We start from the raw sequence: 11,792 nt of genomic DNA on the forward strand, positions 1-11,792 counted from the left end.
TTTTTTTTTTTTTTTTTTTTTTTGTGCAATCTCAAATCTTGTACTCTCAGATAGATTCTAGTGGAGCAACGAAAATCGCATTTATTTCACTTTTTTTTTTTTTTTTTACCGAAAATGGTTAAATTCGGATCTATCAAAGACACAGACCTAACTTCCGGATGAGAGATGCACTCTTAGACCATGATTATAGCTAAAACTGTTTTTTGGGTTTCTTAAAAAAAAAATTTATTTTTGTTTTCTCTGATTTGAAAAAAAAAAGAAATTAAAAAGAAAACCAATCGCGGACCGCCACGTGTCAGTGGGGCTTGCAAACAGTGCAAGAAACAGACCAAAGTCGATCTTTCTTTCGCGACTTTTGTAACCGGTTTTTTATTTTTTTGTGGAACCCACACTATATCTTATTACTATTTTGTTAAGAACCCTTCTTAATTACATTCCGATAATCGTGCTCTCAGTGTCCTACTCAGTGGAACTCGGAAAAATTAGAATTGAATATACATTCCTGAATTCAAACTGAAGCCATGTCAAATTTGTTGATTTTTATCACTAATTTTTAAGTTATAACATATTTTATACATAGTTCAAATTTCTTTTGCTTTTTAATTCATAATCACAGTTTTATTATATTTATTTACAAAGTAATAATAAATGTTTTAATATTAGTGTCATGAATATTAGTATTTATTAAATGATAAAATAACAACAATATTCCAAACTCTATATCTTATTCAAACGCAACCCCCTAAATATAAAACCCTAATTCCTAATCAATAAAAGTCTTTTAACACTTATTAAAGAAAGTTTCATTGAATCAGCGACATCTATGTACCAAGAATGCAAAATACAAAGATGGATAGCCTAGCACGAAGTGTAAAGAAGCAACTATTTTTCGTCGTTCACATGGATACAGATCTCTCGATGTGGTTCACAGAGTTCGTATGAGTCTACATAAGTTGATGACAAAAAAAGTCTTTTGACATTTTAATAAATGCTACTTTCAAAGATTTTCTTAATTTTTTTTTACTTTGGAAGAAAATGTTGTTTGAAGTTATTTTAGGATTTTTGTTTTTGAAAAAGGGTTTATTTATTTTAGAATATTCCTCATTATTTATTACATATAACTAAAAATGTAAATGCCACATGTAAATAGTGAATTTTTATAAAAGATGAATTTAATATAAAATGATTTTTAAATGTGTTATTTTACGCTTATTTATATAACTAATATTTCTATAAAAATTCAATAACATAAATATCTATAATAATTAATAAATAATGGTTAAAATCAGTAAATAAAATAATTGCATATAAACTATATAATTATTATGTTCAAAATGTCACATTAAACAAATATTAATATTTGTAAATGCTAAAAATATATACTAATAATCATATAAAACAAATTTGATCAATATAAAAGTTAAAAAAAAACACCCGTGCGGACGAACGGGGCAAACTCTAGTGACAATTAATTATCAACTAGATTATGATTTGTGATTTCTTTTTTGTTAATTTTTTTCTTATTAAATCAAATTAGAATAAGATATAAAGACTTGTTAATTATAAAATTTAAAAGTTTTAAAATATTGATAACTAATTATAGAATTAATGCACTCGACATATACCATAAATATTATATTAGTAAAAATGTAATTGACATTGTTCTGCATAGTAGTTTTTTATTCGTTGTTTTACCACTATTTGACTTAAAAGCAACACTTTTTCGTCACACATACATTTACACATATATATATATACATATTAGCCATTTTCGGAATTGCGATAGGTGTGTGAATTGGACGGAAGAGATGTGCCTAGTGAGTTAACAAAAAATCAAAAATTAATCAGGGGTTTATTTTTTTAACATTTTCTATATATTTCGTAAGTAAATGAAAAATTACTTCCAACAAAATCTTATGTACTAATATATTATTCTAATATATTTTAATGACTATATAAGAAATTTTACAAATTCTTATATATTTTCTAATATAATTCTTAAATAATCTAAAAAACAGAGAATATACTTATTAGCTAAAGGTGAGTTTTATATTAGTAAGCTAACGATATTAGTTCAACCAAAATCTTAAAAAGGATAAGAATATCTTAATAATATATGTGCTTAAATTATATACTTTAAATAATTCTCAAGTAAAAGAATATATACATGGGCAAAGCTTTCCTTCTAAAGCTTTGATTGGTAAAGCTGAAGATAAAACAATAGCAATATGTTATAAAAAGTAGTATGATGCAGAATGTATATGTTTTTATTTAAATACTTAATAAGGTGGTTGGTAGACTAATAAATGATTCATATATTAAATTACCATAAACATTAATATATAGTATACAATTTATTTTCCTAAATAATATAGATATATATTCTTACATATAATATATAAATATAATTATTCTATGTTTTTTGTTCTTAAAATAATGAATCATATATAATCATATAAATTATATTATATTTCAGTGTAAAATATTATTACTTTAAAAAATATATATTTTCATTATAAATTTTATCTACATATTTGAAATTTTTTTGGAAGAACGTATATTCCTGCATATCTTGATTATGTTATAATTTCATTTTTTCAGAAAATATTGAACTAACCAAAACCTAATCTAAACATTATAAATATACGATTCAGTCAGGGCCGGCTTAGATAGGGGGATAAGCGGTGCGACCGCCCCGGACCCAATCTCTTGTCTCCCTATTTCGTAATAGAGAGGTCCGATTTAAGAAAAAAAAACATATATTTTTATATTAAACATAAGATAAATGGTCCAATTTTTTTTTATATGAAAGTTTTTTATGTTCACAGATTTATTTTCAAAAATACTAGTGATATTTTGAAAAACAAAAACAAATATCTATCAAAAAAATTTGAAAAAATAATAGTTTTGAAATTAAAAAAAAAAATTGCCCCATGGCCCATGACACCATTGAGCCGGCCGTTCATTCAGTCATCGACCTTTTCCATTCAAAAAACCGCCTAACCATTTCGGGCTCCCTTTATACCCCTATAATCTTGATTAAAGATGGCAAATCCAAGCCAATGCCATTCACCAGTGAACCAATATTCTACAACCCTTAAGATAATTCTTGCATACGAAACGATTACTTATTTAGAATTAAGATTATGTTAGTTACTTGTAGTGCTTTATGAGTAGGCTCACTTCCTCTGAAGCTGACTCGGGGCCTTGTGTAAATGGGCTTCATGATTCTAAATCTCTCCCATCAGGTTTTCGTTCCCCTTCATTGGAACGGTCGCGCTAGCGATTGGTTCACGTCTTGCTAATTAGTGCTTCGGCACACTCCTCTTTTGGACTTATGATGAAGTGTTTTGTATGGAATGTAAGAGGCCTCAATGGCGAATCCAGGCATTCTACGGTTATACAGTGGATTAATCACAACCGCCCTCTTATTGGTGGTCTTTTGGAAACATGTGTGAAGCAGCATAATATAAATTTTATCAATGTCTCAGCTCCTCCTGGGATGGCATTTTGATTCAAATCACTCAGATATGGCAGAAAATGGAAGAATAATTGTGGTCTGGGACCCAAGACTGACAGTTCTAACTTATGTTAAGACAGATCAGATTATGGTATGTGGTGTATTATTTCCGGTAACCAACACCTCTATTACAATGGGCTTTGTTTATGCAAGAAATGTGTTGACTGAGAGAAGGGAACCGTGGGATCTCATCAAAAATCTCTCACCATCTTCTTTATTTCAATCTTCCCCATGGATCTTCTTAGGGGATTTCAATCAGATTTTATCTATCTCTGAAGCCTACTCCTTGTCTCCTTCTCCCATCCCGATTGAAGGCCTTTTGGATCTACAAGATTGCCTCTATACTTCCAGAATTTTTGATTTAGCAAGCAGAGGCAGTCAGTTTACTTGGACAAACAGGAGCCCTACATCTCCCAAAGCCCGGAAGCTTGATAAAGTCCTGATAAATGAATCATGTCTAAATAGATTCCCAAAATAAAATGCATACTTCGATGAACCTGGAAGCCCTGATCACTCTCCCTGTCTAATCTCCTTGGCATCAGTTGTTCACAGAAGGAAGTCTTGCTTATTTTATTATTCCTTATTTGCCTTTCATCCGCAGTACATTGAGATGATGGTAGAGGCTTGGCTTCATGAAATTATCGCATCTGATCCCTTATTCTCATTAGAAATCATTTTAGTGACATTCAGAGGAGAACAAGGGAGGCTTTTGCAAGCGGTACAAGTTAGGGTTATGTCTACTCCATCGCCTGAACTATCTGAGGAGGAAATAAAACTAAAAGCAGGCCGGCTCTTCCTCTCTTCAGCTGAGGAGTATTTTCTTCGCCAGAAGTCACATATCATATGGTTAAGTGGAAACTCAATACAGCCTTCTTCCATAGGTTCATCTTGGCAAATCTGTCAAGAAACATCATTTATTTCTTGCTGGACTCTCGGAATCAGCGCATACCAGATTCCTTTCTCATGAAGTCGATGGCACTAAACTATTATCAGAACCTACTGGGAACCGAAAGCTTGGTCACGGCCTCACCCCTCACATTGGATCAAACCAAAGAAATTCATTCATTCAAATGTGATCCCGCTCAGGTTTCATCCCTTTCTACTTTTACTTCAGATGAAGAAATTAAGGCGGTTGTATTCTCTCTCCCCCACAACAAGGCACCGTGTCCAAATGGTTTTACCTCTGAATTTTTTGTCGACTCGTTCAGTACTTTTTCAACACTGGAAATCTTTCGCGTCAGGTCAATGCAACAGTCATCTATCTGATACCCAAGGTCTGTGCTGCTGTCTCATTGAACTTCGCCCAATATCCTTATGTAACACTGTCTACAAGGTTATTTCTAAACTGCTGTCGTCCGACTTAAAGACTTAGCTTCTCTCGCAATCTAAGAGAATCAAGTGGGATTCATAAAAGGAAGAAACCTTTGTGAGAACGTTTGATTAGCCTCTGAGCTTGTAGTCGACTTCAACAAACCATGTGTTATAGGAGGGGCTGCCTCCAAACAGATATCTCGAAAGCGTTTGATAAAATTTCCTGGAACTTTGTACTCAACATTTTAAACGCTTTTGATATGCCTCAGGTCTTTGTTTCCTAGATTAGAGCCTGCATCTCTACACCTCATTACTCTGCATGTTTCAACAGGGAATTGGAAGGCTTTTTCAAAGGTAAGAAAGGACTAAGGCAGGGGGATCCTTTGTCCTAAACTCCCTTTTTGTTTCCAATGGATATTCTCTTCAAGTTATTGGACAAGGCTGCAACTTCTCATCCAGATTGCTTTGACCCACTTGTCACCCACCTAAGCTTTGAAGATGATATTCTCATATTTTTTAATGGTACTGCTGCCTCATTGGAAAGAATTTTGGGTGTCTTAAAGGAATTTTAAGAAGTCTCGGGTCTCAGTTTAAACATCTCTAAGTCATGTCTTTTCCTTGACGGAAACAATTTGGATAATTCTCGTGAGTTAGCCTCACGGTTTGGCATATCTCAGGGTTCTCTTCCAGTCAAATACCTTGGTCTTCCTATATTGCCTCATAAGCTTCGACCTATTGACTGTCAGCCTCTCCTTGATAAGGTTCGCGGGCGGATGTCAGGTTGGACAGTGCGTCACCTATCCTTTGCGGGAAGGCTCCAGTTGTTAAAATCTGTTATCCATAGCATTATAAACTTACGGGAAGCAGTTTTCCCTTTACCAAATGTTTGCATTGATGAGTTAGAACAAATTTGCAATGCCTTTACCAAATGTTTGCATTCGGGCTCAGCTAGAGGGGCCAAAATGGCCTGGGATTCAGTTTGCACTCGTACTTCATTGGATGGTCTAGGTATCCGAAGACTTAAAAATGTCAAAATTGTGTATGGGGTGAAATTAAAATTGAATGCTATTTGCACAGAAGTGCTCTCTGTGGGTGGCCGGGGTTAAGAAGAATATCATTGGAGAAAAGTTTTAGTTGGACATCAGATTTTACCCGCTCAGGGAGTTGGATTTGGAAACAGTTGGTTAAGCTTCAAGACTTGGATTGTGACTGGATGTCACAGTTAGGGAGATAATACGAGTGGAAAACTTTTTTTCTCTTTTTTCACCTTTTATCACGCCAATCAGGTGAAAAACATTTTAACTTCTTTGACGCTCATTACTGTACAAATAGAGTAAAACAAATCATTCTTTTCCCTTATGATGAAAGAAAAAGTTGCGTTGGTTTTACTCTCGATCGGAGATTTGTTTTATCTCCAGTGGCGGATCTAGAAATTATTTTGACTGGGGACAAATAAAATTAATTAATTAAATATTAATATTTATATTGGATAATTATAGTATATAAATATTTTATATATATATATATATATCTTTTAAAAGAAAATTTAGAAGAAAATTAAACCAGCAAAATAATAAAAATAAAAGACTTTTTTCATATAAATAAAAGAACTATTAAATAAATCTACTAACAAAATAAACTGAAATAGAAAATATTAGAATAATTTGTTATGAAAACAAAAATATTCAGAGAATCTGAATGAAGAAAAGGCCGGGTGAAAAATAGGAAGGAGAACGACAGGTGGAGGAAAGTGGAATCAGAAAAAGTGAAAAAAAATAAAGGTTGAAGGGGCAGATGGGTTTGAACTGTGGCCCAGTGGAGGCATCTTAGTAGATTTAACCATATTAACTGCACAATCATGGGTACTTCTAAAGCACATAATTTGTTTTTATAGTTTTTAGTGGGGGCAGCTGTCTCCTCCCTGGACACTGTAGATCTGCCCCTGCTTATCTCTCTTTTTCACCTTTTTATTTTCTCCATTTTACTCCAATAAATACCAGTCACACCCTTGGCAAGACCGTAAATTCAATGCAAAGTTGAATCAGGTAATCAATTCTTTTATGGCATGATAACTGGACGGCTACATGCCCTCTTATTCAGTTTACCGGACCAATTGGGCCGATGGTCACTAGTATCCTCATTTAGGCTGTTGTCTCACAAAATACTTCAAATAACCATTGGTCTCTTCCTCGTGGAAGACACAAAATAACTCGTCCCCTGAGAGAAGCTCTGATTGAACACCAACCTCCAACTTCAAACGAGGCCTCCGATGTATTCTTTTGGCAAAACGACATCAATGACGTCCCTTCAAATTTATCCTCTAAGAAGACGTGGAAGTCATTTAATCCTCCCCCGCTTGTGTTTCCGTTGCATAGTTCAGTTTAGTCCAAGAAAATAGTGCCTAAACATGCTTTCATGACATGGATAATCATGAGGGACCGGTTACAACCCGAGATGGTCTCCGTTATTGGGGATTAAATGCCCCCTGATTGTCTCTTATTCTTCATCGAAAACAAAGGAGCACTTTTTCTTTGAGTGTACCTACTCCAGGGATGTATGGTCCAGTTTCTTCACCCACAGATCACTATTTCCGCCTACTCATCTCGCGGACATTGAAATCTGGTTGCGATGTCTTTCAACAAACTCAAAATTCAAAATTATTTTGATAAGCTACGCAGATGCAATATCAGGAAGAAGCAGACTCCTTCTTCAACATAGTTGACCGTGGAAACAAGAAAAAAAAATGAAGAAGCTGAGCTGGCGGATTAAAGCTTTCTTTTTGGTTTCAAGAGTTTATTATATTAGGAAAACACATTAATAGGTTAAACTTATTATTATTTAATATTTCAGTAGCATGCTATTGTAAATATTTTGCAAATCTAAGGGTTAATCTAATTTTGTACTCCTGTTTTAATAGATTAAGATGTTGCTTCATTTGCAATCATCTTTTAGATTTAGCTGAATCTTTAGACTTGAGGAGTGTATCGTCTCGGTTAAATCCAAGAGTGGAATCTGTACTTTATACTTTAGATTTGTGATATACAAGAGCTAGATTGAGTTTATCTAGTGTTTGCGAGGGCTAAACTCTATCATATTTGTCTCATTATCTTTCAAGCGATAATCTACATACTTTCTTTGAAGAGAGAAAACGCCATATTGCATTCAGGAATCTCTAAACCTATTCATGTCCTCATAAAAGAGATATAATTACTCATCAAAGCAAAGCTAGCTATCTAGCTTGGATAGAAAATCACTCCTCAGCAGGTGTCGTCTTCCTTCCCCAGCCACTAACACACCATCTTCCGTGGAAAGCTTCATCTACACTTGGTTTAAATTCATCCAACACTTCTTCCTACCTAGGCTCTAAGATTAAAATGAAAGCTGCTTCACTTACATTTCTGCGTTGTTTAAATATTTTCTTCTCGCTGTCACATGGTTTCGCTCTTTATTATTAAGAGAGAACAAATTTGTAAAGTGATGGCCCGTTTGAGAAGGAAATAAAAGGGAAGTATTGAGAAAAAAAAACTCTTTTATAATACTCTTTCTTAATTATTTTGCAGAGAACAATTTGCATCTAGACTACGAACTCATCTCCGTCTCGGTGTATGGAGGACCAGTGCGAACTTCTCATTGAACCCTCATCATAAAAATATTGGCCAACCAATCATGTCTACAAATTTTCGTTTAATGATTCAATGGAACTACTTCCGTTAAAGGTTCTAGTATCAAATTGATGATACATTCATCAATTTAACAACATTTGAGCGGAGCTCTGAGTACTCCTTTTTAATAGGTAAGTGTCTTTGAACAATTTTTTTAACTCAATGAATATTTTGATAATTAAATTCAATTAAACGATTATGTGTGTTTTAAACATCATTATATTTTGTTTATTGTAGACATTGTCGGACAAGTCATTGATGTTGGAGACATCCACGTTGCTCAAGTTTTTGGAAAAGAGAAGAAGAAATTCCAATTTCTTCTCATGAATTGAAAGTAATTATTCATATATAAGTTAATTTCATTTTACAAGGATATGATGCTAACGTGATAATGTCGATGACGATGACATTGAACAATATCTCCGCACAGCGTAATTTTCTGATAAACCATACGGGTCATCTTTTTTTTGGTAGGAAACCATACGGGTCATCTACCAATACTAAAAGGGAGATATGCTCAATGGAGAGAGATGCCACCTCAGATCAAAAAATCATTTAATAAAAATAAAATTTAGTGCCACATCATCGTGTTATTCTCGGTCTCGCAGATAAAGATGGTTGAGCAGTCCGTTCCTGTTCATCTCTCTTTCTCTCAGCGTAAATTTTTTATGCCTTTTGACATTATATCGATGCGTCTTCATCTTCTCACCCTCTTCCCATCCTCACTATATAAATGATGCCTTTTGACACTCAAATCTAAATATTCTTCACACAGTGCAGCAATTGCCAAAACACCAATTCTCGCCATCGCCTCCTATCTAGGTTACAGCGTCGCTCCTCCATAGCATGTAAGTTACTAATCACTTTTCTGTGTCAGTAGTTCTAAAATTAAATTTATCCACTATATGAGCTTCTGTTGATATCTGAAATGGCTAAGAACTGTTAATGATTCATCTTTGTTTCTTGCTGAGGTTTCCATTTGTGTCACCATCTTTAACTTCCTCTCTATTTTCGTCGCGATTCGTGTTTGTGATTTTATATTTGTCGATTAGAGTAATTTGTCAGAGTTTTATTCTTGGTCTTGCTTTCAGTTGATCTTATGAAGTGTTTTTCTGGGAGATGATGAGTACGATCTATATATGTATGCTTATGGTTTCGAACTGATATGATTATTGATTGACTTTGTGGTTTCTTCGATTTTTCATAGTCGTAGAATGCACTGCTACAGTTTGCGAGAGTGGTGAAGGCCAAATAACAAGTTGTAGGCTAGAAAGAGGAAGTTTTAAGAACCCACAGTGTGTGTGAAGCCATGGATGAACTTCAAGTAGTTGCATGAGTTTATACATGCCAGTAATGATGCGCCTACCATACTCTCTCAGATCTTGGTTGCCAAAAAGGTAAAAATATGACTAAGGAAATAAAAAAATATACATTTTTGTATGTAAGACATAGATGTGAATGTGATCGGAGCAATATCAACTTTGCTGTTTTCCGTGGCTACAAGGAGGTCCTGAAAACATCCAAATCACAGCTTTTGCCATTGCCTTGAAACAAGTAGCCATTCCAGAGAACAAAGCTTGCATACAGCAGATGAAGAAAACGCAAGTTTTAGCATTGGCTCTGCTTAGAAGAAAATGCAGACTGGTTACAGGTGTTGTTGTGGGATCTCACTCCTTTGGGCTTAACTGGTACGAGAATTCATTCAACGTTACCTACCAGATTTTAGAGTGTGTCTGATTTTCAGGGAAAGTCAGACACACTGGTGTGTTAGATGTGCCATATAACCTTAAACAAGACTGCTATATTTGGTGACAATGGTTGAATGGTACTATATCTCTTGGAGGTGTAACTGTGTAATGATACATAAATCTCACAGATTTGTTAATTGCATTTCACATTCATATTTATTATATGGTTTCTTTGCCTAAATTTGGGGATTTTTTATTTATCAACAGGGACACCGGAGGCGACAACCCGAGGCTGTATAGAGTCTGATTTCGAGTCAATAACGGACTTTCTGATGAAGGCAACTCATATAACAAGTGCGTTGCAGAGAAAACATGGTTAGCCGCACAAGGAGTTTGTGAAGAGTCTATGTGAGATTAGGAACCGAGTCGAAGCATTCGCTTTGCAGTATGAGATGCATGCTTCTAGCTATCAGAGAGATATAGCAACTGCTCAACAAGTATCCAAAACAAGCGGCGCTCCCGCGGTAAGTATTTCTCCACCATTATCTTAAGATTGTTCCTGTTAGAGTTATGTCTCCCATCAGCAAGTTTTGTTGTTTGACATAGCTGAACCAAACAACACCTGTTTCTTCCATTGTTTGCAGAAGAATTTTGATTTCTAAGTTTTGAAGCCTATAACTCTTTAGAGTATCATCACCAGTGAGCCAAACGGTTGCCTCTTCTGAGTCACTCTCAGGTTATTTCACCTTTTTGATTCACAATTTTCTTAACCTTTTCATTCATAGTTATAGATAATTACGTGGTGTTGATACTGTTGTGATAGATTGGATGCTTGACAGTGCTTCCAGCTGCTATTACAACCAGACCAATGGTCTGGCACTATGACTCAGATTGTGGATTCAATTACAGTTACGTAACAATTATAGTTTTTTCATTTTCTTTCGGATAGAATTGTATACAATTTCTTTCTTCATGTGGGATTACACTGATAATCAAAAAGGACGTTGGATGACACAAGCTGAAGCATACACTGCGGTTGAAGAATACGAGGCAATAGGCAACCAAGTCAAGCGTGCCTAGGATGGTTGGTAATATGGTTTATGGAGGAAGTCCAGTGTCAGCTGCACTCTCTGTTGGGAGACGAGAGTTCTATGCTCTGTTTATTGAAGAAGGTTTAGATTGGAGCAGTATCCCTTGGAAAAAGGAAGCCATGAAAAGTTTTGAGAAAGTCATCAAACTCGCTGAAAAAAGTAAATTTTGAAGCATGACATGGTTGCTGATAAGAGATACTTTGTCTGAGTTTGATCCTGATTTAAGTATGATGGAATATGAACAAGAAGGTTATGGATTGACTAGGAGTGTAGGGTCTTCTTCAAGGAGGGATATATTTTTAGTGGCACAAGATCAAGAAATCTGCTTCGGGGATGTTTCATTACGGATGAACTTTTAATGCAATGCATGTGTAGGATTGAGGGAGAGTAGTATGTATTTTAAATTCCCACTACTCCACTCCGTACATTTTCGGATTCTATGCAATGCATGTGTATGAGTGAGACTAGCTTTGTATGCATTTTAAATTCCCACTATTCTATTTCAAACTTTCTTGGAATC

The 11,792-nt window shown here is 34.7% G+C and overlaps 1 long non-coding RNA gene across 6 annotated transcripts; it reads left to right on the forward strand.

Moving 5' to 3' along the window:
* Positions 1–9,101: 9,101 nt before the first annotated feature.
* On the forward strand, positions 9,102–11,792 carry LOC106337576. 6 transcript variants are annotated; one of them, XR_001269052.1, is made up of 7 exons: positions 9,102–9,341; positions 9,701–9,890; positions 9,998–10,346; positions 10,449–10,705; positions 10,826–10,917; positions 11,005–11,089; positions 11,182–11,792. It is a non-coding gene; the product is annotated as an uncharacterized LOC106337576 (long non-coding RNA). The 6 variants fall into 6 exon arrangements; XR_001269048.1 differs by having other exon boundaries at positions 11,005–11,792; XR_001269050.1 differs by having other exon boundaries at positions 9,998–10,318; positions 11,005–11,792.

This window comes from Brassica oleracea, chromosome C4 (genome assembly GCF_000695525.1).
Source record: "Brassica oleracea var. oleracea cultivar TO1000 chromosome C4, BOL, whole genome shotgun sequence".
Classification (NCBI taxonomy): Eukaryota; Viridiplantae; Streptophyta; class Magnoliopsida; order Brassicales; family Brassicaceae; genus Brassica; species Brassica oleracea.